Source organism: Arachis hypogaea, chromosome 7 (assembly GCF_003086295.3).
Source record: "Arachis hypogaea cultivar Tifrunner chromosome 7, arahy.Tifrunner.gnm2.J5K5, whole genome shotgun sequence".
Taxonomy (NCBI): Eukaryota; Viridiplantae; Streptophyta; class Magnoliopsida; order Fabales; family Fabaceae; genus Arachis; species Arachis hypogaea.
This window is the reverse complement of record NC_092042.1, coordinates 63197884-63222519: the sequence shown is the minus strand read 5'-3', so window position 1 is coordinate 63222519 and position 24636 is coordinate 63197884. Positions and strand designations below refer to the sequence as shown.

Genomic DNA, 24636 nt, shown 5'->3' with positions numbered 1-24636 from the left:
AATCAAATTAAAATACATTACACTTTTAAATTATCCACATAAATCTTAATATTAGAATAATCATTTGCATACCTAATAAAATAAATATCTGCTATTATTTAAGATTTTTATGCTTATACTTTTCCTTTTTGAAAATGTGAAAAGCGATATTTCGCTGTAAGTGAGAAGAGGATTTTTTTATTTTAAAATTCTGTTTCACATGGTGAGAGGTAGTTTTTAATTTTTTAAATAGAAAAGATAATTTGGTGGTATAACACAGTTTTAAATGTTTTGTGGTGTAATACAGAAAGTAAACCAAATATTAAAAACTCACGATAATAATTAAAGGCTAGCGTAATGATTCTAGTTATGGCTACTGTAATGGCCTTAATTTCAGTTACGCACATTACAGACGGTGAATATATATACAACTTCGATATAGGAGCTGATACCGGAAGAAGTAATTAAAATTTAATTTATTATATTTGTATTTTAAAAAAAATCTATAATATTTGCATCATTTTTGCAATAATTATTATTAAATAATAAAATATATTTTTATTATCTCGACTAATACTAATAATGTAACATAACATGTAACTTAAATTTTACTGAACTTTATTTTTTTATTTACTTTTTATTAAAAATAAAAAAATTTAAGTTCACGATCTCTTAAACGAGTATAAGGAGATTATGTCATTCGAATTACCTATTATTTATTAAACTTTATTTGGTCTTTATTATATTTGAGGATGTTATCTCGCTGGTGACAGAAAAAGAAATCTTCATGCGAAAGAGAACTTGAAGAGTTCGTTCACACGTATTGCATTCCTGGCTTCTCGCCATATGTGAAATGGCACCTACATCTTCTCGCCGTTTGCGAGCATGTCAATCTCTCGCCATCTGCAAGATGACATTGTCACCATACTTGCATCCAACTCTCATGTAATTTATTCACCTCCATATCACTAAAATAGTTCAAATATAAAAAATAATTTTTGACCATATCCAATTATCCACAGATGCAGATATTTTATTTCATGTATACACCATAGACTCTCCTTAAATACTTATTCTGATATTTTTTATTTTTTTTTAAACTCGTGTGTGTTGGACTATATTTAGCAAACATTTAAATTAGTCTTTAATTAATTTAAAATTGAATATTTTAATTTTCAATAAATTTTTGTTACTTAAAAATTTTTAATAATTATTTCTACAAGATAGATTACTCATTATTTTCTATACAATTTTCAATATGTATTAAATAAATAATTCTCTAATAATTTTTATAATAAAATAATTAAATCCAAAAATATTATTTTAAAAATTAATCTTTTTATAAAGAGATTAATTTATTTTAAAAATTCCTAAAATAATAAAATATTATTAAAATTTAAAATATCCAATCTAAAATTCTCTGAAAATTAATTTACATGTTTAATCCAAGTATACTTCATCGAACATGCTTTTTTATTCCAAGAACAAAGTTAACCAATTAAGCAACATTTAGCGGTATAGCACTTCAATTGGATGAAACCCCATCCAAGCTACAACCTTTCTCGTCATAGATAATTGAAAGGAAAGAGACAACACAAATTTGAAGAGTATGCTACACACTGAAAAGCAGAAACAACAACAATGGACTACACTACTTTGTCCTTATTGGCAAATTGAGAAGAGTGAGGACCTTAAGACAACACTTGAACATCCATGGTTCCTACACAATGTTGTTGGTGGTCAACGTTGACCTGAAAGACCAGGATAGAATATCATTTGTCTGCGAGAATAGCCCAGTGGAGCCAGAAAACCCAACCCGAACCCATTCAGGAAGTGTCTTGTCCAGGTCAAAAGCATGAGTAACCGTTACTGGAGCCGCGTTTGGGTATGAAGAGATAACACTTAGTATCTTAGAAACAGAGTCATAGGATATGTATGCAGTGGCTATTGCTCCACTTTGCACGCTCCACTTACCAACCGCAGATGATTTTAGAGTGTTGATATCAATCCCGATGTGGGTAAAATCTGGATCCCCAATGTCGCGGTTAGGATAAGTATCAAATTCAACAGCAACTACTTTATCAGTTGTGTACGGGCCACTGAAGAGACCGAGTAATCTGCCGTTGGAACCGGGGGGATGGTAGTTTCCGGTGCGGCAATGAAAAATGCAAGGCCGTCACCGACGTTATTAGAGTTGTTTGATGAGATCCGGAAGGTGAAGGTGGTTTCAAAGCTTGAGGCCAAAGCAGAGCTACTGAAGAGGTGAATAGGAGCAGAGTACAAGACTCTGCCAACACTAGTACCTAGTGGTAACCCATTTTGGTCCACTTTGGTGAGGTTTAAGACATTGTTTTTTGAGATGGATGCATCTCCTTGGAAGATGAGGTCCTTCTCGTTATTAAACTCAAATTTGTTGAAGGTAAAAGAGGTAGAAGACATGGCTTTGGTTAAGGTTGGAACAGGATCTTATGGTGAGTGATATAATGAGCAATAATGTGGATAGTTTGGCATCGAAGGTTTAGCACTCCTCTCTATATTTATAGTGGTGCCTAACTAATGAGACAAGATTGGGGTGGCAAATGGGCCGGACCATCCTATTCTGCCAATTTTTGGGGTTAAAATAAACAAACCCGCCTTGCTTTCGTTGCCGAACTAATGGGCCGGTGGACTAGTCTGCAACCACTTCTTTTTGAAAAAATTTAAAGCTTTTTATTAGGAAAAAAAATCTTAACGGAATTACTTGAAAATCTTTAAAAAAAAATTTTGTTCAGTCCTTTATCTTTATTTCATTGAGACTGGTTAGCCTTTCTGTCAAATATTAGTGATTAATGTATCACATAAACATGATCCGGAGAGAGATCATTGACGGAAGAGCTAACCGGTCCACAAAGTTAAATATCAAGAGCCGAAAAGAGTATTTTTTTTATTGGGCGTCTTGTGGTCCTTCAAAGAAATTATCAAAGGTCGGTATAGGTATTCACCCTTTTTTATTAAGTAATTAAAATAAAAAATAAAGCAAGTTGAGTTGGTCTAGTGGTTAGCTCACTAGTCCGCTTAAGCAAGTGCTAGGGTTTGAATCTTACCTTGTGCATGCCTGTGGCAAATCCTTAAATGGAACTTTGTTCCACAACAGATTAATCCTTAAACTCTTAAATTTTTAAGTTAAACTTGTCTTTTTAGCTGATAAACAAGTTGACCTAATAAACTATACTAGTTTTCGAGATCCAGCTCCAAACACTATATTGATTTTTAGACCCTTTTCGACATCGAGTCAACAAACAAGATGCTAAGTTAACTCTGATTTGCTATGCTAGACATAGAGCTAAACAAAGTAGTTTCATTTTGATGTTTGAGAAAGGTCGTTTTGGAATAAGGAGAGATAAAACAGTTTACACATCATATAAATTCTTCTTCGTCTTCTTGTTTTTTCTTGTTTAAACTCCAAAATGAAATGACATGGTTTAGCCCTGTGTCCAACATGGTAAGTCACATCCATCTCAACACTTTGTTCGTTGACTTAGTATTAAAAAGGATTCAAGGATCAATATGATGTCTGTAACATCCTAATTTCCGGCAGGTCAGAATCATTACCAGTCATCAAGTGTTACTTTTCAGTAGCCCTATAACACTCTAGACTTGGTAATATTTATTACATATGAGCCTTTCGTACTAACGGAATCGCGTATGTTAGCTTATTTTTTTCTTTCTTAACAAACCTATTAGCAAAACCATAAACATCTTCAGAGATATACATTATAAAATAAACACCAAGCTAACAGCAAAATTAAATTAGTATCAAGATCACAAAAACCTTCATACATATATACACCTCAAGTTAGTTCATACAACTTAGCATGCTTATATATATATAGACTTGTGTATAACTGACAACTTCCCAGATACCTAGTTCATATAGAAAACTCCTAAGCTGGTATCTGGACTAACAAAGAAAAGAAAATATCAAGCTTTACCCCGAAAAAATGCTATAAAAGTGAGGAAAAGCAAAAGTCTAAGGAATAAAGACCATCTATCCTATATTCTTCTCACCATCGGGGCACAAGTCTACATGCATAATCTCAGGACTAGTCTCAAGCATCTCTTGTAGGGTCCGAAAACACGTGCTCCTCTGGTACCTCTCTGAATAGAACTCCAGTGGTGGCAGACAAGTCGAGATCCTCCATCTGGGGGGAAAAGGAAAAGGAAGGGTTGAGAACCTATATGGTTCCCAGTAAGGTGACACTGTGAAAATACATCTCTCTCGTGAAACCTAGAATTCTGACTCTATCGTAATAACTCACTTGCTAAGCCTCTCGGCTACTTCCGTATCGCGTCTCTATCATAACTCTTTCTTTGCATCTTCCGTTGGAGTTAATGCCGCTTTTTATGCTATTCTCTATCGCTATTGTTCCTAGTTTTACTATCTTAATCTAAGTTTTGGAGAAATTGTAATTATACAACTTTAAAAACAAACAAAAACCAGAGAATGGAAAATTAACAAAAAGCAAATAGCACGTAGTAGAAAGAATGAACAGTAAACAATCACAATCAAATGCGCAAACAATTTATGATGCATGCTTGTTCCTAGTGCAGGCCATGAGTTCATGCGTTGGTTATCTACCCACAACCCGGCGTTACTCGGGGCGAACCCCGAATATGGTCTCTTTACCATGTCAGTCTAGCACAATTATCATCATGGGTGAACCCATGTTAGTTAGGATATCTTGGCATCACGGTAGAAACAGGCTATCAGTTAGGCGAACATTCCTGCATTAGCAATCTTAGGCTATCAGTCAGGCGGACACTTCAACATAAATTATGCTATCAGTTAGGCAGACATTCCCACATTAGCAACCTTAAGCTATCAGTTAGGCGGGCACTTCCACATTAACACTTTGGCACAAAGGCCCATTCAAACAAACAGTTCTCATGAATCATTATCCATTCATGGTTTCTCATTTTCTTTCCTTTTATCATGCCTCCGCATCACCTTATAAATACGTATACCTCTGCATCACCATGTTACTAAGCATACCTCCGCATCACCTTTTAACTTTAAACATTCATAGGGATAACTTATACTCTTATTCATTTTCCTGACTCGTTTAGCCTAATGCCTCCTTGGCGACCAGTCTTTATTTAGTAATTAATATAACAAACGGACTCAGATTTATGCAAACTTTATATCCACGTGTTTGTATCGAACTCAAGTTTCATTTACTTTAAGTTTCAGAGCATTCTCAATTCCAGAATAAAAGTTATATCTATTATGTTTTGAGAGATTTCTATTTGGTTAACCGGTGAACTGGTTAACTTCCACCTCAAGTTTCTTTCTTCTCATATTTCACATGGCACCCAAAACTGATGAATCATCTTCAAGGAAGAGAAAAGGAAAGCCTCATTAGAGATGGCAGCAGGACCCGTACCGGCGGGTACCCGCCCCGCCCCTATCCGATCGGGGCGGGTCTGAATCGTGGCGGGTCTGATGAGCGGGGCGAGGCGGGGTCGGGTTCAGGGTTAACCCGCCCCTACCCGCCCCGGAGTACATATATATAAATATAACTTTTAGCAATTATGGTTAAGGTTCTCACAATTTCACTTCTAATTCTCACCCTCACCCACCGTCACTGTCTCACTGAACTCCCAGTCCCAACCCTCGTTGTCTTCTTCAGCTTCTCCAAGGACCATCACCATCGCAAAATCATCTCATTCCCACTCCTCCACAACGCATCTTCTACGATCTCTTCCGCGTCTCCTTCAAGCCGTCTGTCGCTCCTCCTCCGCGCCGCCTCTCAGTCCCACATCCTCTGCGCTCCCAGCCTCCAGCCTCCAAGTCGTGCACTAGGCGAGCCACCCCCGTGCCTCCTCTGCATCGTAATCGAGTCTTGTCTGGCTCCTCCTCCGCGTCACCTATCAGTCCCACATCCTCTGCGCTCCCTCCGGCCTCCAAGTCGCACACTAGACGAGCCACTCCCGTGCCTCCTCTGCATTGGAATCGAGCCTCGTCTGGCTCCTCCTCCGCACCGCCTCTTAGTCCCACATCCTCTGCCTCTGCGCTCCCGCTGGCCTCTAAGTCGTGCACCTCCACCAGATTCTTCCCGCATCGAGCAGGTACTATTCTTGCTCCTATCCCAACCTTTCTTTTCTTTTAGAATGATTTGATTTGTTTAATCTCTGGCTAATTTTGGATGTATGATTAGAATAGACAAAGAAGAAGCTCTTTTGTTTTTTGGGTGATAATAGGAACATTATGTTTGTTGGTTCAATTTCTGAATACTTGATACACGTGCAATTTCTCTATTATCAGTTCCTTCCAATTTCCAATATCTACTCTAGAATGTCCCAAGCAGTATTTTTATATAGTAAGAGTTTTCCTCGTTAATTTTCTATTCTACTTTTAAGCACAGTACCAGTTGCTTTCTTATTACAAATGGAACTTTGTTATAATGTTCATATGGCAATTCAAGTCTTGAGACGAAATTTGTCTATAAACTGCAGCAAAATATCCCAAACATGGTTTATCTTATAAGTTCCATGGCATTATTTTTTCTTAGAAGATAGGTTCTGTGGATGGGATTACACCAAGTGGATTTGAATTTAATCATGTTTGTAATTAGACCACTTACATCCAAATCTTTTTCAAATTTTTCACATAAAGTTTTCTGAGTTTTTATCTTTTGCTATTGAACTATCCTCCGTATAAGATAATCTCCCTGTTAGAACTTCTACAACCTTAATCCATTGATTCCTAAATAACTCATGGTGATAATTCACCTTCTTCTGCACAATAGGTGCTATACTAACTTTTCTAATGTATTTGTTCATCACCCGATTGTCCAGTGTGTAGACACATCCAATGTAAAATCATCATCTATGCAAATACAATATTAAGCTTTTTTATTTTGTTGGTTCTATTACTGACCAATATTCACATTCAGTCTCTGTATAGACATATTTGTTCTTTTTTATTTTGTTGGTTCTATTACTCACCAATATTCACATTCACATTTGTTCAGGTTTAAATCTTGATTTGCAAACTTTTACAGATGATGAAGATGTTGAAAGTGATCAAGATTAAGGGTTAAAGCTCCTTTTATATCTAATATTGTAATTTTTTTATTATGGTGTTAAATTTGTAGTGATCTAACAATATTTTTTAATTTCAAGTTATTTTAGCTAATGACATTGTATGAATTTTATGTTTGTATTTTAAATTGTCTATGAATTTTAAATTTTTGTCTTAATTCAAATATGAATAGGTAAAAATTAAAATATTTAATTTTTATAGGGGCGGCTCGGGGTGGGGCGGGTACCCGCAGGGGCGGGTTTGGGTTCTGTAATTTACTACCCGCGGGTACTGATGGGGCGGGTAATATACGCATAACAGGACGGCGGGACGGGGTCGGGTAGGGCAAAAACCCGCCCCTACCCGTCCCACTGCCACCCCTAAGTCTCATGTATCCGATCCATATGATTTTACCTGGTTTTTCTCCAAGACCCACGAGGATCACTTTAATGAAATTGTGAGCAAAAGAAGGTGATTTTGGAGGTCCGCTTTGATCTGCAGCTTGACGAGTATTGAAAGTGCATTACCGTCGGTTTAGAATTTCTTCTAGGTAAGAGGAAATAACTTCGTTGCAAGTATAGTTCCAAACCAACAAATAACACTCAATCAAAGTTTAATTTTGTTTGTCACAAGTGCAAACCAATAAAAATTCCGAGAGTATTAGATCTCGGGTTGTCTCTCAAAGGAATTGTAGTGAGGTACGCACATTATTGGTTATGAGTTTCAAGGGGTGGTTTGCATATAAGAAGACTATAATCTAAATGATAAGAAATTAAATCAATCAACTAAAGATAACAAATGCTAAAAAGAGGCATTCATGGTAAGGATTGAGAATCAAGGCTTTCTAACCTAGTCATTAATTATCATACAATAGTTAACAAGAGCTAATCCTATTTCGTCATCTCCAATATCGGAAGAAGGTATATTGTTATCTTCATATTGAGAGAAAGTTAAATAGGACTAGTTAATGCCAATCCATAAGTGATGTTAATGGAAACAATGCTAACTAATCACTCTAGATCACCAATCTAAATTGGGTATTAATGACTCAAGATTGCTCAATTTCTCTTTCCAAGCCAAGAATGCTCAAAAACTACTCTAAAGCCCAACCAAGCATTTTGTCAAACACTTGGATAGCATAAAAGGAAAGCATAGTAAATTGCAAGAAATAGTAAATTCTACAACTACCCAATGCAAGAAATTAGCAATAACAAGTCAAACAAGCAAGAAAAGAACATAAAACCTCAAATTGCATTAAAGGAAAATCCAAATCCAACAATAGTGCATGAACATAAAAATTGCATAAAAGGAAAATTAACAAGAAAAGTTAAGAGACCAAAGATGTAGGAACAAGAAATTACAAGGAAAACTAATTGAAAACAAGAATTTAAACCTAAATCTAAAAGGAAATTAAACTAAGAACCTTAATTTCTAGAGAGAAGAGAGAGATTCTCTCTCTAGAACTAACCTAAGGCATGTTTCCTACACTATCTAATTGATCCCCCCTTGTCCCATCTTGAATTCTGCATAAAATAGCTTCAGAAATGAGTTAGATTTGGGCCTGGATCACTCAGAAATTTCCCCCAGCGTATTGCCTTTAACCAGGCGATCCCTTAGTAGTTATATAGCATAGCCGCGAAGGCCTCTACCTCTGCTAGATTGGCCTTCCCCCACCTCATCTTCCGCCTGTGTGAGGATGCCCGAGTTTGTATTGATGGGGATACCCCTATTGACATTGAGAGGCCGATCACACGGAGGGTATGGAGTATGCTGATGAGCGGATAATTTATACGCTTTTTGGCATTGTTTTTATATAGTTTTTAGTAAGTTTAAGCTACTTTTAGGGATGTTTTCATTAGTTTTTATGTTAAATTCACATTTCTGGACTTTACTATGAGTTTGTGTGTTTTTCTGTGATTTCAGGTAAATTCTGACTGAAATTGAGGGATTTGAGCAAAACTCTGAAGAAGGCTGACAAAAGGACTGCTGATGCTGTTGGAATCTGACCTCCCTGCAATCGAAATGGATTTTCTGGAGCTACAGAACTCCAATTGGCGCGCTCTCAACGGCGTTGGAAAGTAGACATCCAGGGCTTTCCAGCAATATATAATAGTCCATACTTTATTCGAAGAATGACGACGTAACTTGGCGTTGAACGCCAAGTTCATGCTGCTGTCTGGAGTTAAACGCCAGAAAAACGTCATGATCCGGAGTTGAACGCCCAAAACACGTCATAACCTGAAGTTTGATGCCAAGAAATGCCTTAACTCGTGGAATGATCAAGCTCAGCCCAAGCATACACCAAGTGGGCCCCGGAAGTGGATTTATGCATCAATTACTTACTCATGTAAACCCTAGGAGCTAGCCTAAGTATATATAGAACATTTATCTATTGTATTAGACATCTTTTGACCACTTTAAGTCTTTGATCATTCGGTCACTTGATTATGGAGAGGGCTGGCCATTCGGCCATGCCTGAACCTCTTTCACTTATGTATTTTCAACGGTGGAGTTTCTGCACACCATAGATTAAGGGTGTGGAGCTCTGCTGTACCTCAAGTATTAATGCAATTCTATTTTCTTTTATTCAAATCTCTCTTATTCTTATTCCAAGATATTCATTCGTACCCAAGAACATGATGAATGTGATGATAAGTAACCCTCATTATCATTCTCACTTATGAACGCGCGTGATTGACAACCACTTCCGTTCTACATGAAACAGAGATTGAATGCGTATCTCTTAGATTCCCCAACAGAATCTTCGTGGTATAAGCTAGATAGATGGCGGCATTTATGAGGATCCGGAAAGTCTCACCTTGTCTGTGGTATTCCGAGTAGGATCATGGGAATCCGGAAAGTCTAACCTTGTCTGTGGTGTTCCGAGTAGGATTCCGGTAATGAATGACTGTGACGTGCTTCAAACTTGTAACCTGCTGGGCGTTAGTGACAGACGCAAAAGAGGGATTCTATTCTAGTAGGGGAGGGAACCAACCGGTGATTAGCCGTACTGTGACAGAGTGCGTGAGCATTAGTTTTCACTGCGAGGATGGGATGTAGCCATCAGCCATGGGTGATGCCTCCAGACGATTAGCCGTGCGACTGACAACCGCATAGGATCATTTTCCCGAGAGGATGAAAGTAGCCACAGTTGATAGTGAACCCCTACACAAAGCTTGCCATGGAAAGGAGTAAGAAGGATTGAGTAGAAGCGGTAGGAGAGCAGGCGTCCTTGGGCTCTACAGCATCTCCATCCGCTTATCTGAAATTCCCACCAATGAATCTGCATAAGTATTCTATCCCTTTTATTACTGCTTTTTATTTATTATTTATTCCAATAATCACAATTCCCCTTTTTTCTACCTAACTGAGATTTGCAAGGTGACCATAGCTTGCTTCATACCAATAATCTCTGTGGGATCGACCCTTACTCACGTAAGGTTTATTACTTGGACGACCCAGTACACTTGCTGGTTAGTTGAACGGAGTTGTGTCCACTCGTGCCAATTTCTAAAATCCAATTACAATGAATAAGATCACAATTTCGTCCACCAAGTTTTTGGCGCCGTTGCCGGGGATTGTTCGAGTATGGACAACTGACGGTTCATCTTGTTGCTCAGATTAGGTAACTTTCTTTTCAAAAATCTTTTTCAAAATTTTTTCTTTCCTTTTTCGTTTTCCAAAAATGTTTTTTCGAAAAAAATCAATAAAAATACAAAAAAATTAGAAAATCATAAAAATAAAAAATATTTTGTGTTTCTTGTTTGAGTCTTGAGTCAATTTTTAAGTTTGGTATCAATTGCATGCTTTTAAAAATTTTTCTTGCAATTTTCGAAAATCTCATGCATTCATAGTGTTCTTCATGATCTTCAAGTTGTTCTTGACAAGTCTTCTTGTTTGATCTTGATGATTTCTTGTTTTGTGTCTTTTGTTGTTTTTCATGTGCATCTTTGCATTCATATTTTTCATGCATTAAAGATTTCTAAGTTTGGTGTCCTGCATATTTTCTTTGCATCAAAAATTTTTCAAAATTATGTTCTTGATGTTCATCATGATCTTCAAAATGTTCTTGGTGTTCATCTTGACATTCATAGCATTCTTGCATGCATTCATTGTTTTGATCTAAAAATTTCATGCATTGAATATTTTTTGTTGTTTTTCTCTTTCATAATTAAAAATTCAAAAAAATCAAAAAAATATCTTTTCCTTATTTCCCTCCAAAATTTCGAAATTTTGGGTTGACTTGGTCAAAAATTTTTAAAATTAGTTGTTTCTTACAAGTCAAGTCAAAATTTCAATTTTAAAAATCTTATCTTTTTAAAATCTTTTTCAAAAATCATATCTTTTTCATTTTTTTTATCATTTTCGAAAATTTCAAAATTATTTTTCAAAATATTTTCAAAATCTTTTTCTTATCTTTATATCAAATTTTCGAAAATATGCTAACAATTAATGTGATTGGTTCAAAAATTTGAAGTTTGTTACTTTCTTGTTAAGAAAGGTTCAATCTTTAAATTCTAGAATCTTATCTTGTAGTTTCTTGTTAGTTAAGTCTTTTTAAAAATTAAATCTTTTTCAAAATATCTTTTTATTAAAATTTTTATCTTATCTTTTTATCTTTTATCTTATCTTTTTCAAAAAAATTTTTATCTTTTTCAAAATTTGATTTCAAAATATCTTATCTAACTTCTTATCCTCTTATCTTTTTCAAAATTTGATTTCAAATCTTTTTCAATCAACTAACTAACTTTTTGTTTGTTTCTTATCTTTTTCAAAACCACCTAACTACTTTTCCCTCTCTTTTTCAAAAAATTCTTTTTGTTTTAAATTTTAATTTTAATTATATTTTGTCTTTGATTTTCGAAAATTACTAACCTCTTTTTCAAAAATTATTTTCGAATTTCTCCCTCTCTTTTCTTTTTCTATTTAATTATTTAATTACTAACACTTCTCTTCACCTCTCCTCATCCAAAAATCCGAATCCATCCTTCTTCTTTCTTATACCCCTTTCTTCTTCTACTAACATAAGGGAATCTCTATACTGTGACATAGAGGATTCCTTTTTCTTTTCTTGTTTTCTTCTCTTTCATATGAGCAGGAACAGGGAAAAGGGCACTCTTGTTGAAGTTGATCCAGAACCTGAAAGGACTCTGAAGAGAAAATTAAGAGAAGCTAAATTACAACAATCCAGAAACAACCTTTTAGAAATTTTCGAACAAGAGAAGGACATGGCAGCCGAAAATAATAATAATAATAATGCAAGGAGAATGCTTGGTGACTTCACAAAGCCAACATCCAAGTTTGATGGGAGAAGCATCTCCATTCCTGCCATTGGAGCCAATAACTTTGAGCTTAAGCCTCAACTAGTTGCATTAATGCAACAAAACTGCAAGTTTTATGGACTTCCATCTGAAGATCCTTATCAGTTCTTAACTGAGTTCTTGCAGGTATGTGACACTGTAAAGACGAATGGAGTTAATCCTGAAGTCTACAGACTCATGCTTTTCCCTTTTGCTGTAAGAGACAGAGCTAGAATATGGTTGGATTCACAACCTAAGGATAGCCTGGACTCATGGGATAAGCTGGTCACTGCCTTCTTGGATAAATTCTTTCCTCCTCAAAAGCTGAGCAAGCTAAGAGTGGATGTTCAAACCTTCAAACAAAAAGATGGTGAATCCCTTTATGAAGCTTGGGAAAGATACAAGCAGTTGACCAAAAGATGTCCATTTGACATGTTTTCAGAATGGACCCTATTAGATATATTCTATTATGGTCTCTCTGAATTTTCGAAAATGTCACTGGACCATTCTGCAGGTGGATCTATTCACCTGAAGAAAACGCCTGAAGAGGCACAAGAACTCATTGACATGGTTGCAAACAACCAGTTCATGTATACCTCTGAGAGGAATTCCGTGAATAATGGGGTCCCTCAGAAGAAAGGAGTTCTTGAAATTGATGCTCTGAATGCCATATTGGCTCAGAACAAAGTGTTGACTCAACAGGTCAACATAATCTCTCAAAATCTGAATGGATTGCAACATGCATCCAACAGTACTAGAGAGGCAGCTTCTGAAGAAGCTTATGATCCTGAGAACCCTGCCATGGCAGAGGTTAATTATCTGGGTGAACCTTATGGAAACACCTATAACCCATCATGGAGAAATCATCCAAATTTCTCCTGGAAGGATCAACAAAAGCCTCAACAAGGCTTTAATAATGGTGGACGCAATAGGCTGAACAATAGTAAGCCATATCCATCATCTTCTCAGCAACAGACAGAGAACTCTGAACAAAACAATTCTAATTTAGCCAATATAGTCTCTGATCTGTCAAAGGCCACTTTTAGTTTCATGAATGAAACCAGATCTTCCATCAGAAATCTGGAAGCACAAGTGGGCCAGCTGAGTAAGAAAGTTATTGAAACTCCTCCCAGTACTCTCCCAAGCAATACAGAAGAAAATCCAAAAGGAGAGTGCAAGGCCATTGATTTAATCAAAGTGGCCGAATGCATAGGGGAGGAGGAGGACGAAAATCCCAGTGAGGAAGACCTCCTGGGACGTTCCTCAAGCAAGAAGGAGTTTCCTATTAAGGATCATGAGGAATCTGAGGCTCAATTAGAGACCATAGAGATTCCATTAAATCTCCTTCTGCCATTCATGAGCTCTGAAGAATATCCATCCTCTGAAGAGGATGAAGACGTGACTGGAGAGCAAGTTGCTCAATATCTAGGAGCTATCATGAAGCTGAATGCCAAGCTATTTGGTAATGAGACTTGGGAAAGTGAACCTCCCTTGCTCATTAGTGAATTAGATACTTGGATTCAGGAAACTCTACCTCAAAAGAAACAAGATCCTGGCAAATTCTTAATACCTTGCACCATTGGCACCATGAGCTTTGAAAAAGCTCTATGTGATCTTGGGTCAGGGATAAATCTGATGCCACTCTCTGTAATGGAGAAGCTGGGAATCATTGAGGTACAACCTGCCTTGTTCTCATTACAATTGGCAGACAAGTCCATGAGACAAGCTTATGGGACAGTAGAGGACGTACTAGTGAAGGTTGAAGGCCTTTACATCCCTGCTGATTTCATAATCCTAGATACTAGGAAGGAAGATGATGAATGCATCATCCTAGGAAGACCTTTCCTAGCCACAGCAGGAGCTGTGATAGATGTCAATAGAGGTGAGTTAGTCCTTCAATTGAATGGGGACTACCTTGTGTTTAAGGCACATGGCCATCCCTCTGTGACAAAAGAGAGTAAGCATGAAGAGCTTCTCTCAGTTCAAGGTCAAGAAGAGCCCACACAGTCAAACTCTAAGTTTGGTGTTGTGAGGCCACAACCAAACTCTAAGTTTGGTGTTCAAACTCCATATCCAAACTCTAAGTTTGGTGTGGGGACTACACACTAAAATTGACCTGATCATCTTGTGGCTCCATAAGAGCCACTGTCAAGCTATTGACATTAAAGAAGCGCTTGTTGGGAGGCAACCCAATTTTATTTATCTAATTTTATTTTATTTTGTTTTAGTGTTATTTTTGTGTTGAATTAGGTACATGATCATGAGGAGTCACGAAAAAATCAAAGAAATTAAAAACAGAGTCAAAAACAGAAGAAAAAAATTTTTCACCCTGGAGGTAGCGCAGACTGGCGTTCAACGCCAGTAAGATGCATCTGGCTGGCGTTCAACGCCAGAACAGAGCATCTTTCTGGCGCTGAACGCCCAAAACAAGCAACAACCTGGCGTTTAATGCCAGGATGTGCATACAGAGGACAATCTGGCGCTGAACGCCAGAAACAAGCATGAAACTGGCGTTCAACGCCAGGAACATGCATTACATGGGCGTTTAACGCCCAGAACATGCACCAATGGGCGTTTGAACGCCAGAATGATGCATGAAGGCAATTTACACGCCTATAGGGTGAAGGAATGGTATTTCTTTTCACCTCAGGATCTGTGGACCCCACAGGATCCCCACCTCAGGATCTGTGGACCCCACAGGATCCCCACCTACCTTTTCTTTTAATCCTAATCACACTCTCCTAATCCAAATCTCATTTTCAATGTCACACTTTCCCAAAAACCTTCACCAATCACCTCAATTCCTCTTCCCAATTACCCCATTCACCATTCACATCAACCCACTCTTCCCCATAAACCCCACCTACCTCCATTACATTCAAATTCAATTTTCCCACCCTTTCCCACCCAAAATGGCCGAACTCCCACCCTCCCTCTCCCTATAAATACCTCTCCTTTCTTCTTCATTTTCACACAACACAAACCCCTTCTTCTCTCATATAGCCGAACTCACCCCTCTCCCTCTCTTCCAAATTCTCTTCTTCTTCTTCTACTCTTCTTTTCTTTTTTGCTCGAGGACGAGCAAATTTTAAAGTTTGGTGTGGTAAAAAGCCTAAGCTTTTTATTTTTCATTCACCATCAATGGCACCCAAGACCGGAGTATCCTCAAGAAAAGGAAAAGGGAAGGCAAAAGCTTCCACTTCCGAGTCATGGGAGAAGGAGAGATTCATCTCCAAAAGCCATCAAGACCACGTCTATGATGTTGTGGCAAAGAAGAAGGTGATCCCCGAGGTCCCTTTCAAGCTCAAAAAGAATGAGTATCCGGAAATCCGACATGAAATCCAAAGAAGTGGTTGGGAAGTCATAACCAACCCCATGCAACAAGTCAGAATATTGATGGTTCAAGAGTTCTATGCCAATGCATGGATCACTAGGAACCATGATCAAAGTATGAACCCGAATCCAAAGAACTATCTCACAATGGTTCGGGGGAAATACTTAGATTTCAGTCCGGAAAATGTGAGGTTGGCGTTTCATTTACCCATGATGCAAGGTGATGAACGCCCCTACACAAGAAGGGTCAACTTTAATCGAAGGTTGGACCAAGTCCTTGCGGACATATGTGTGGAAGGCGCCCAATGGAGAATAGACTCCAAAGGCAAACCGGTCCAACTAAGAAGACTGGACCTCAAGCCTGTAGCTAGAGGATGGTTGGAGTTCATCCAAAGATCCATCATCCCTACAAGCAACCGATCTGAAGTTACTGTGGATCGGGCCATCATGATTCATAGCATCATGATTGGAGAGGAAGTGGAAGTTCATGAAGTCATCTCCAATGAACTCTACAAAATAGCTGACAAGCCTTCATACATGGCACGGCTAGCCTTCCCCCACCTTATATGCCATTTATGTTACTCAGCTGGAGTTATCATAGATGGAGATGTCTCCATTGAAGAAGACAAGCCCATCACAAAGAAGAGGATGGAGCAAACAAGAGAAGTTCCTCACGGCCCTCAAGAAGAACATGAGGAAGTTCATCATCAACAAATGCCTCAAGGAATGCACTTTCCTCCCAACAACTATTGGGAGCAACTTAGTACCTCTTTGGAAGACTTGAGCCATAATGTTGAACAATTAAGGGTAGAACACCATGAACACGCCCTCACTCTCCAAGAAATAAGAGAAGATCAAAGAGCAATGAGGGAGGAGCAACAAAGGCAAGGAAGGGACATAGAAGAGTTGAAGAACATCATTGGTCCTTCAAGAAGAAGACGCCACTAGAGGTGGATTCATTCCTTGTTCTTTATTTTCTTTCTGTTTTTGGTTTTTAAGTATTGTGTTTATCTATGTTTTTGTGTTTCTACTTCATGATCATTAGTGTGTAACCATGCCTTAAAGCTATAAATAAAATCCATTAGTCCTTCACCTCTCTTAAAAGAAAAATGTTTTAATTCAAAAGAACAAGAAGTACATAATTTTCGAAATTATTAGTGAATTTAATTTAATTATATTGATGTGGTGGCAATACTTTTTGTTTTCTGAATGAATGCTTGAACAGTGCATATCTTTGATCTTGTTGTTTATGAGTGTTAAAATTGTTGGTGCTTGAAAGAATGATGAACAAAGAGAAATGTTATTGATGATCTGAAAAACATCATGAAATTGATTCTTGAAGCAAGAAAAAGCAGTGAAAAAAAAAAGTGGCGAAAATTTTAAAGCAAGGATCCAAGGCTTTGAGCATTAATGGATAGGAGGGCCCAAGGAAATTAAAATCCAGGCCTAAGCGGCTAAATCAAGCTGTCCCTAACCATGTGCTTGTGTCATGAAGGTCCAAGTGAAAAGCTTGAGACTGAATGGTTAAAGTCGTGATCCAAAGCTAAAGAGTGTGCTTAAGAGCTCTGGACACCACTAACTGGGGACTTTAGCAAAGCTAAGTCACAATCTGAAAAGGTTCACCCAGTTATATGTCTGTGGCATTTGTGTATCCGGTGGTAATACTGGAAGACAAAGTGCTTAGGGCCACAGCCAAGACTCATAAAGTAGCTGTGTTCAAGAATCAACATGCCTAACTAGGAAAGTCAATAACACTATCTGAAATTCTAAATTCCTAGAGAAGCCAATCACTCTAAACTTCAAAGGAAAAAGTGAGATGCCAAAACTGTTCAAAAGCAAAAAGCTACAAGTCCCGCTCATGTAATTAAATTAATATTCATTGATATTTTGGACTTTATAGTATATTCTCTTCTTTTTATCCTATTTGATTTTCAGTTGCTTGGGGACAAGCAACAATTTAAGTTTGGTGTTGTGATGAGCGGATAATTTATACGCTTTTTGGCATTATTTTTATATAGTTTTTAGTAAGTTTAAGCTACTTTTAGGGATGTTTTCATTAGTTTTTATGTTAAATTCACATTTCTGGACTTTACTATGAGTTTGTGTGTTTTTCTGTGATTTCAGGTAAATTCTGACTGAAATTGAGGGATTTGAGCAAAACTCTGAAGAAGGCTGACAAAAGGACTGCTGATGCTGTTGGAATCTGACCTTCCTGCACTCGAAATGGATTTCCTGGAGCTACAGAACTCCAATTGGCGCGCTCTCAACGGAGTTGGAAAGTAGACATCCAGGGCTTTCCAGCAATATATAATAGTCCATACTTTATTTGAAGAATGACGACGTAACTTGGCGTTGAACGCCAAGTTCATGCTGCTGTCTGGAGTTAAACGCCAGAAAAACGTCATGATCCGGAGTTGAACGCCTAAAACACGTCATAACCTGAAGTTTGACGCCAAGAAATGCCTTAACTCGTGGAATGATCAAGCTCAGCCCAAGCATACACCAAGTGGGCCCCGGAAGTGGATTTATGCATCAATTACTTACTCATGTAAACCCTAGGAGCTAGCCTAAGTATATATAGAACATTTATCTATTGTATTAGACATCTTTTGACCACTTTAAGTCTTTGATCATTCGGTCACTTGATTATGGAGAGGGCTGGCCATTTGGCCATGCCTGAACCTCTTTCACTTATGTATTTTCAACGGTGGAGTTTCTGCACACCATAGATTAAGGGTGTGGAGCTCTGCTGTACCTCAAGTATTAATGCAATTCTATTTTCTTTTATTCAAATCTCTCTTATTCTTATTCCAAGATATTCATTCGTACCCAAGAACATGATGAATGTGATGATAAGTAACCCTCATTATCATTCTCACTTATGAACGCGCGTGATTGACAACCACTTCCGTTCTACATGAAACAGAGATTGAATGCGTATCTCTTAGATTCCCCAACAGAATCTTCGTGGTATAAGCTAGATAGATGGCGGCATTTATGAGGATCCGGAAAGTCTCACCTTGTCTGTGGTATTCCGAGTAGGATCATGGGAATCCGGAAAGTCTAACCTTGTCTGTGGTGTTCCGAGTAGGATTCCGATAATGAATGACTGTGACGTGCTTCAAACTTGTAACCTGCTGGGCGTTAGTGACAGACGCAAAAGAGGGATTCTATTCTAGTAGGGGAGGGAACCAACCAGTGATTAGCCGTACTGTGACAGAGTGCGTGAGCATTAGTTTTCACTGCGAGGATGGGATGTAGCCATCAGCCATGGGTGATGCCTCCAGACGATTAGCCGTGCGACTGACAACCGCATAGGATCATTTTCCCGAGAGGATTAAAGTAGCCACAGTTGATAGTGAACCCCTACACAAAGCTTGCCATGGAAAGGAGTAAGAAGGATTGAGTAGAAGCGGTAGGAGAGCAGGCGTCCTTGGGCTCTACAGCATCTCCATCCGCTTATCTGAAATTCCCACCAATGAATCTGCATAAGTATTCTATCCCTTTTATTACTGCTTTTTATTTATTATTTATTCCAATAATCACAATTCCCCTTTTTTCTGCCTAACTGAGATTTGCAAGGTGACCATAGCTTGCTTCATACCAACAATCTCTGTGGGATCGACCCTTACTCACGTAAGGTTTATTACTTGGACGACCCAGTACACTTGCTGGTTAGTTGAACGGAGTTGTGTCCACTCGTGCCAATTTCTAAAATCCAATTACAATGAATAAGATCACAATTTCGTCCACCATATGCCAGGGAGCTTGGATGAGCACCGCCTCAGGAGCCAGTTCCTCCTCCTCAGCAGGAGCAGCCTGAGATGCCTCAAGAATTCTACTTCCCTCCTCATGACTATTAGGATCAATTGACCACATCTATTTGGGAGCTAACATCTTCTATTGATCAGTTGAGGATAGAGCATCAGGATCACTCTGCCCTCCTTCATTAGCTAATGGAGGAACAACAAAGTCCGAGGCAAGAGTTGGAGGAGCTGAAGCGCTAGAGAGGATTTCCGAGAGGGAGCAACCATCAAGATTGAGGTGTTTAAGTTTCATTATCTACTTTTCTATTTATTTTCTACTTTTTAGTATTTTATCTTGTTTCCTATTTTATATTTAAAGCTTTTGCATGATCATTAATAGTATTTTATTATGTTCTAGTTTAGTATTTATTTTGATATTTTATGTTTATTTTTAAAGATGTCTCATGTATTGCTGGTGCATGAATCCCCACGTTTCGTACAACTGAACCAGCAAGTGCACTGGGTCATCCAAGTAATACCTGAGTTAGTCAGGGTCGATCCTACGAGGATTGTGGTTTGAAGCAAGTTATGGTTATCTTGCAGGTCTTAGTCAGGCGAATGAAAGATTAGGAGATGTTGGTATGTTATTTTCAATTGCTTAAAAAGGAATAAAGAAAAAGAGTAATCAGAACTCAAAAGTCATGTAAACTATGAAAAGAGGATGGTTAAGTCTTGGAGATGCTTTATCCTTCTGGATTAACTCTGGTCTTACTGTCTTCTTCAATTGTGAATGATTTCTTCTATGGCAGTTTGTATGTGATTGATGCTGGTTTGAGCAGCCGCCAATACTCTTCCAGATCTAGGCCCCAGTGTTAGTACGGATCCATTCTGATTGAGGGTGAAGCTTCTGCAGTTCATTCTCCTTGGTGATCCTACTTAAAACTCCACAGACAAGGTTGAATCTTTCGGATCGAAGGATGCTGCAACTTTGGGTTCTAGCCTCTACCACAGAGACCCTAATCTCCCCGTAATCAGTTGAATTGATGTCTCGAGAAGTCCCCAATGAAGTCGTGGATTAGCCGTCTGAGAGATGTATAATAAAGCTGGTGCTTCATCATTGTCCGATAAAAGATGCACTCTGAACCCATGTAGAATGTGATAACCTTATGCCAGTTCAATGCATTCATATTGATGAAGAACGAATATACATCTTAGAATAGAGAATCAAACATAGATTAAAGAGGAACAGTAATCTTTTATTAATTTATGAAACTCAGCAGGGCTTTTCCCCTCAACCTAGGAGGTTTAGAAACTCATACTGATAGAAAATACAATGTGTAAAACGAAATTATGGTAAATGATGGGCGAAGATCCTTAACAAAGAGTGATCTTCTACTTTAAATACTAAACTAATGACTAGCGAGGGTAAAACAGTCTTTTTAGTGCTAAAATCCACTTTTGGGACCGTCTTGGTGAGTGTTTGGGCTGAGTTTTGATAAGATCCATGTGCTAGGAGGCCTCTAGGGAGTTGAACCCTGGCTAAGGATTCCTCTTTGGGTGTTTGGATGCTGGTCTCTTCTCCTTGGGCACTAGATGCTTGAAAAGGGGCAGGAGGCTGGCATTGGACGCTAGTTTTGGGCCTTCTAATCTGAAGCAAAGTATAGACTATTATACATTTCTGGAAATCTATAGAAGCGAAATTTCCATAGCCATTGAGAATGCTCCATTTAAACTTCTGTAGCTCTAGAAAAGCTATTCTGAGTGCAAGAAGTTCAGATTCGGACAGCATCTGCAATGCTTTCTCTGTCTTTGAATCAGACTTTTGCTCTAGCTCCTCAATTTCAGCAAGAAAATGCCTAAAATTGCATAAAAACACCCAAACTCATAGTAGAATCCAAAAATGTGAATTTAACACTAAAACCTATGAAAACTTAATAAAAACTAAACAAAATATACTAAAAAGTATATGAAAATGATGCCAAAAAGCGTATAAAATATCCACTCATCACAACACCAAACTTAAACTGTTTCTTGTCTCCAAGCAACTTAAAACACAGTAGGATAGAAAAGAAAATTAAGATACAATAAATTTCAAAGTTTCCAATGAAGCTCAGTTTCAATTAGATGAGTGGGACTTAGTAGCTTTTTGCTTCTGAATAGTTTTGGCATCTCACTATCCATTGAAATTCAGAATGGTTGGCATCTTTAGGAACTTAAAATCCAGGTGATATTATTGACTCTCCTAGTTCAGTTCGTTTTTATTCTTGAACACAGCTTTTTAGAGTCTTGGCTGTGACCCTAAGCACTTTGTTTTCCAGTATTACCACCGGATACATAAATGCCACATACACTTTAACTGGGTGAACCCTTTTGGATTGTGATTCAGCTTTGCTAGAATCTCCAGATACTGGTGTACAGAGTTCTTAAGAACATACTTTTTGCTTTGGATCACGACTTTAACGCTCAGTCTCAAGCTTTTCACTTGACACCTTCACGCCACAAGCACATGGTTAGGGACAGCTTGGTTGAGCTGCTTAGGCTAGGATTTTATTCCTTTATGCCCTCCTATCCATTGATGCTCAAAGCCTTGGATCCTTTTTAGCCTTGCCTTTTGGTTTAAAGGGTTAATGGTTTTTTCAATCTGGCTTCCTTTTTCTGCATTTTTGGGCGGTAATGAATTTTTCTGCTTATTATTATTATTATATTTTTTTTGCCATTTTTTTCTTTCTTTTTCGCATGCATTAATTTTTTTCTTTTGCAACATGCTTTTTCTTTTTCTTTTGCTGCTTTTTCTTGCTTCAAGAATCAATTTATTTAGATTTTTCAGATTACCAATAATACTTCAGTTTCATCATCATTCTTTCAAGAGCCAACATTTTAAAATTCCAAATTCAAATATGCACTGTTTATTTATACATTTAGAAAATAAAAGTAATGCCACCACATTAAGATAGTTGAACTATTCTTATTATAAACTTGAAATTCATGTATCTCTCAATTCTTTTCAATTTAAATTTTCTTTTAAGCAAGGTAAGAGATATATGGAACATTTTACAACTTTAAGACATCAATGCAAATGATCATGCAATAAGAACAAGAGAACAGACAATACAACATAACAGAAAATAGAAAAATACAAAAGAAGAGGAGATAAAGAGAACGAATCCATCTTTAATGTGGTGCTTGATCTCTTCAATGCCACTCCTTTGCCTTTGTTGTTCTTCCTTCATGGCTCTTTGTAGGAGTGGTAGAAGTCAAAAAGCAAAGCTTTTGCAACACCAAACTTAAGAGTTTTGCTCGCCCTCGAGCAAATATGATAGGTGGGGTAAGTAGAGAGCCTGTGGGACCCACTGTTCTTGAGAGACTATGGAATTCAGAGTTCCTACCCTCTGCACTAGCATTTGAACGCCCAGGATTTGCTCCCTGGCTAGCGTTCAACGCCAGCTATGCTGCTCAATGAAGGCGTTGAACGCCCAGCCCGTGCTTCCTAGCTGGCGTTCAACGCCAGTAACACTCCATCCAGAGTGTTCTATTTTCGCTGCTTAACATTTCTGTCTCTGTTCTAAATGCTACTAGGGCTGGGCAAAAAATCCAAATTTTGGATTTTAAACCCAATCGAAACCAAACCATTTTAAAAAAACCAGTTTTTTTAAAAAAATCCAAACCCCATTGCATCAATTTCATGGTTTGGTTTTTTAATCCAAACCATTTAACCAACTTAAATCTAGATCCGGATCCAAATCCGAATTAGGATCCAAATTTGGAAAAACCCTAATTTGGTGAACTAGTTCACAGTTCACACTACGCACAAATCAACTGTGGCGTCGTGCTTCTCCTTCAACTGTGGCGTATTCTCCTTCGGTGCTTCTCCTTCGGCGCCTCTCCTTCATCAGGTGTGGGGTTTCCATTCACCTCTGCTCGTGCTTCTTGCCACTGGGTCATAGTGTTAGTACCATTAACTCAGCTCATTCTTCATCTAGAGGAATTTTGGGTTGTCGTGTCTAATCTTGCAATTGATTACATTGCAGATTTTGTTTTTCCACCCAGGAGCACAACAAAGTTCGTGAAACTAAACCAGAATAAGCAGTTCCAACACAAGCAGAACAAGCAGTAGCCCCCTGTTCTAATTCTTTGCTTCCAGGTTTTTGTCCATTTTTCTTTTTATTTTTATTAAGTTTGATTAATTTTGGTTAATTAGTTGATTTTGGTTAATTAGCTTAGTTAGATTAGTTGCTGTTAGTTGATTATAGCCCTTGTTAGTTTGTTAATTAGTTGATTTTGGTTAATTAAGCTTGATTAACTGCTGCTCGTCATCATTAATCAGGTTAATGATAGTCCAATTTCATGTCATGCTTTGTGAATTATGGATGTTGCAAATCTATACGTTTTGTAGTTAAAATTTCATTAAGTTCCTATGCACAGCCGAATTTTCTAGATAGTAGTCTGTACTCTTATTACTGTCTTTGTTCTAATGAATTTCTATATCATACATTTCCCTAACATTGGTTTGAGATTTTAGTATTCATTTACTAGAAACGCATGAACTCTGAATTAGTGATGTCTTTCCTGTGCATTGTTTATTCTCCTCTAAATATCTCACTGGTGTTTATCAAGTATTTTGATCTTGTATTCCTTGTGTTTCTGTGTCTTTTTGTGGGCCTTTCTCTTATTACTACTGTAAACGCTGGCCTTTTCCCATCTACCAATTTGGTTCACTCTTGCTCTACTGTAGGGCCTCTTTAGTGTTGTGTTAATCTCAAAGTTATTGGAACTTTTATATCCTGTTCTGAGATTACTTGTTGGAAATTTTAAACCTTTTATATTGGTGTACATAGAGATTGTTTAAAATTAGGGATATATTAGATTTTCCTTATCTTCTGTTTAAAGTTTACTACTCAAAATTGCTGAAATTGTTGCTGGAAGGTTACAAATTTGTGCTGAGAATCTTGTATGATTTGAATGCAAGTTTATTTTTTCTTTTCTTTATAATATGAACAGATTTGTTATTGGATTATGTTCCTGGGCTCCGACCTCCTTGGTGCAGTATTTTACAATCCACAACTAATCGGTAAGTGCACCGGGTCATACCAAGTAATACCTTACCTGAGTAAGGGTCGATCCCACGAGGATTGATGGATTAAGCAACAATAGTGTTTGATAGGATTAGTTAGACAAACAAAAAATAGTATTGGGAGTTCAAAGAGCATTAAACAGC

The 24636-nt window shown here is 37.7% G+C and overlaps 1 non-coding gene and 1 pseudogene across 1 annotated transcript; both read right to left on the bottom strand.

Moving 5' to 3' along the window:
• Window positions 1–1434: 1434 nt before the first annotated feature.
• LOC112703241 (lectin-like) lies at window positions 1435–2510 on the bottom strand (annotated as a pseudogene).
• Window positions 2511–12672: 10162 nt separating this feature from the next.
• LOC112704245 (small nucleolar RNA R71) lies at window positions 12673–12780 on the bottom strand. Its single transcript, XR_003154880.1, has one exon. It is a non-coding gene; the product is annotated as a small nucleolar RNA R71 (small nucleolar RNA).
• Between the last annotated feature and the right edge of the window lie 11856 nt (window positions 12781–24636).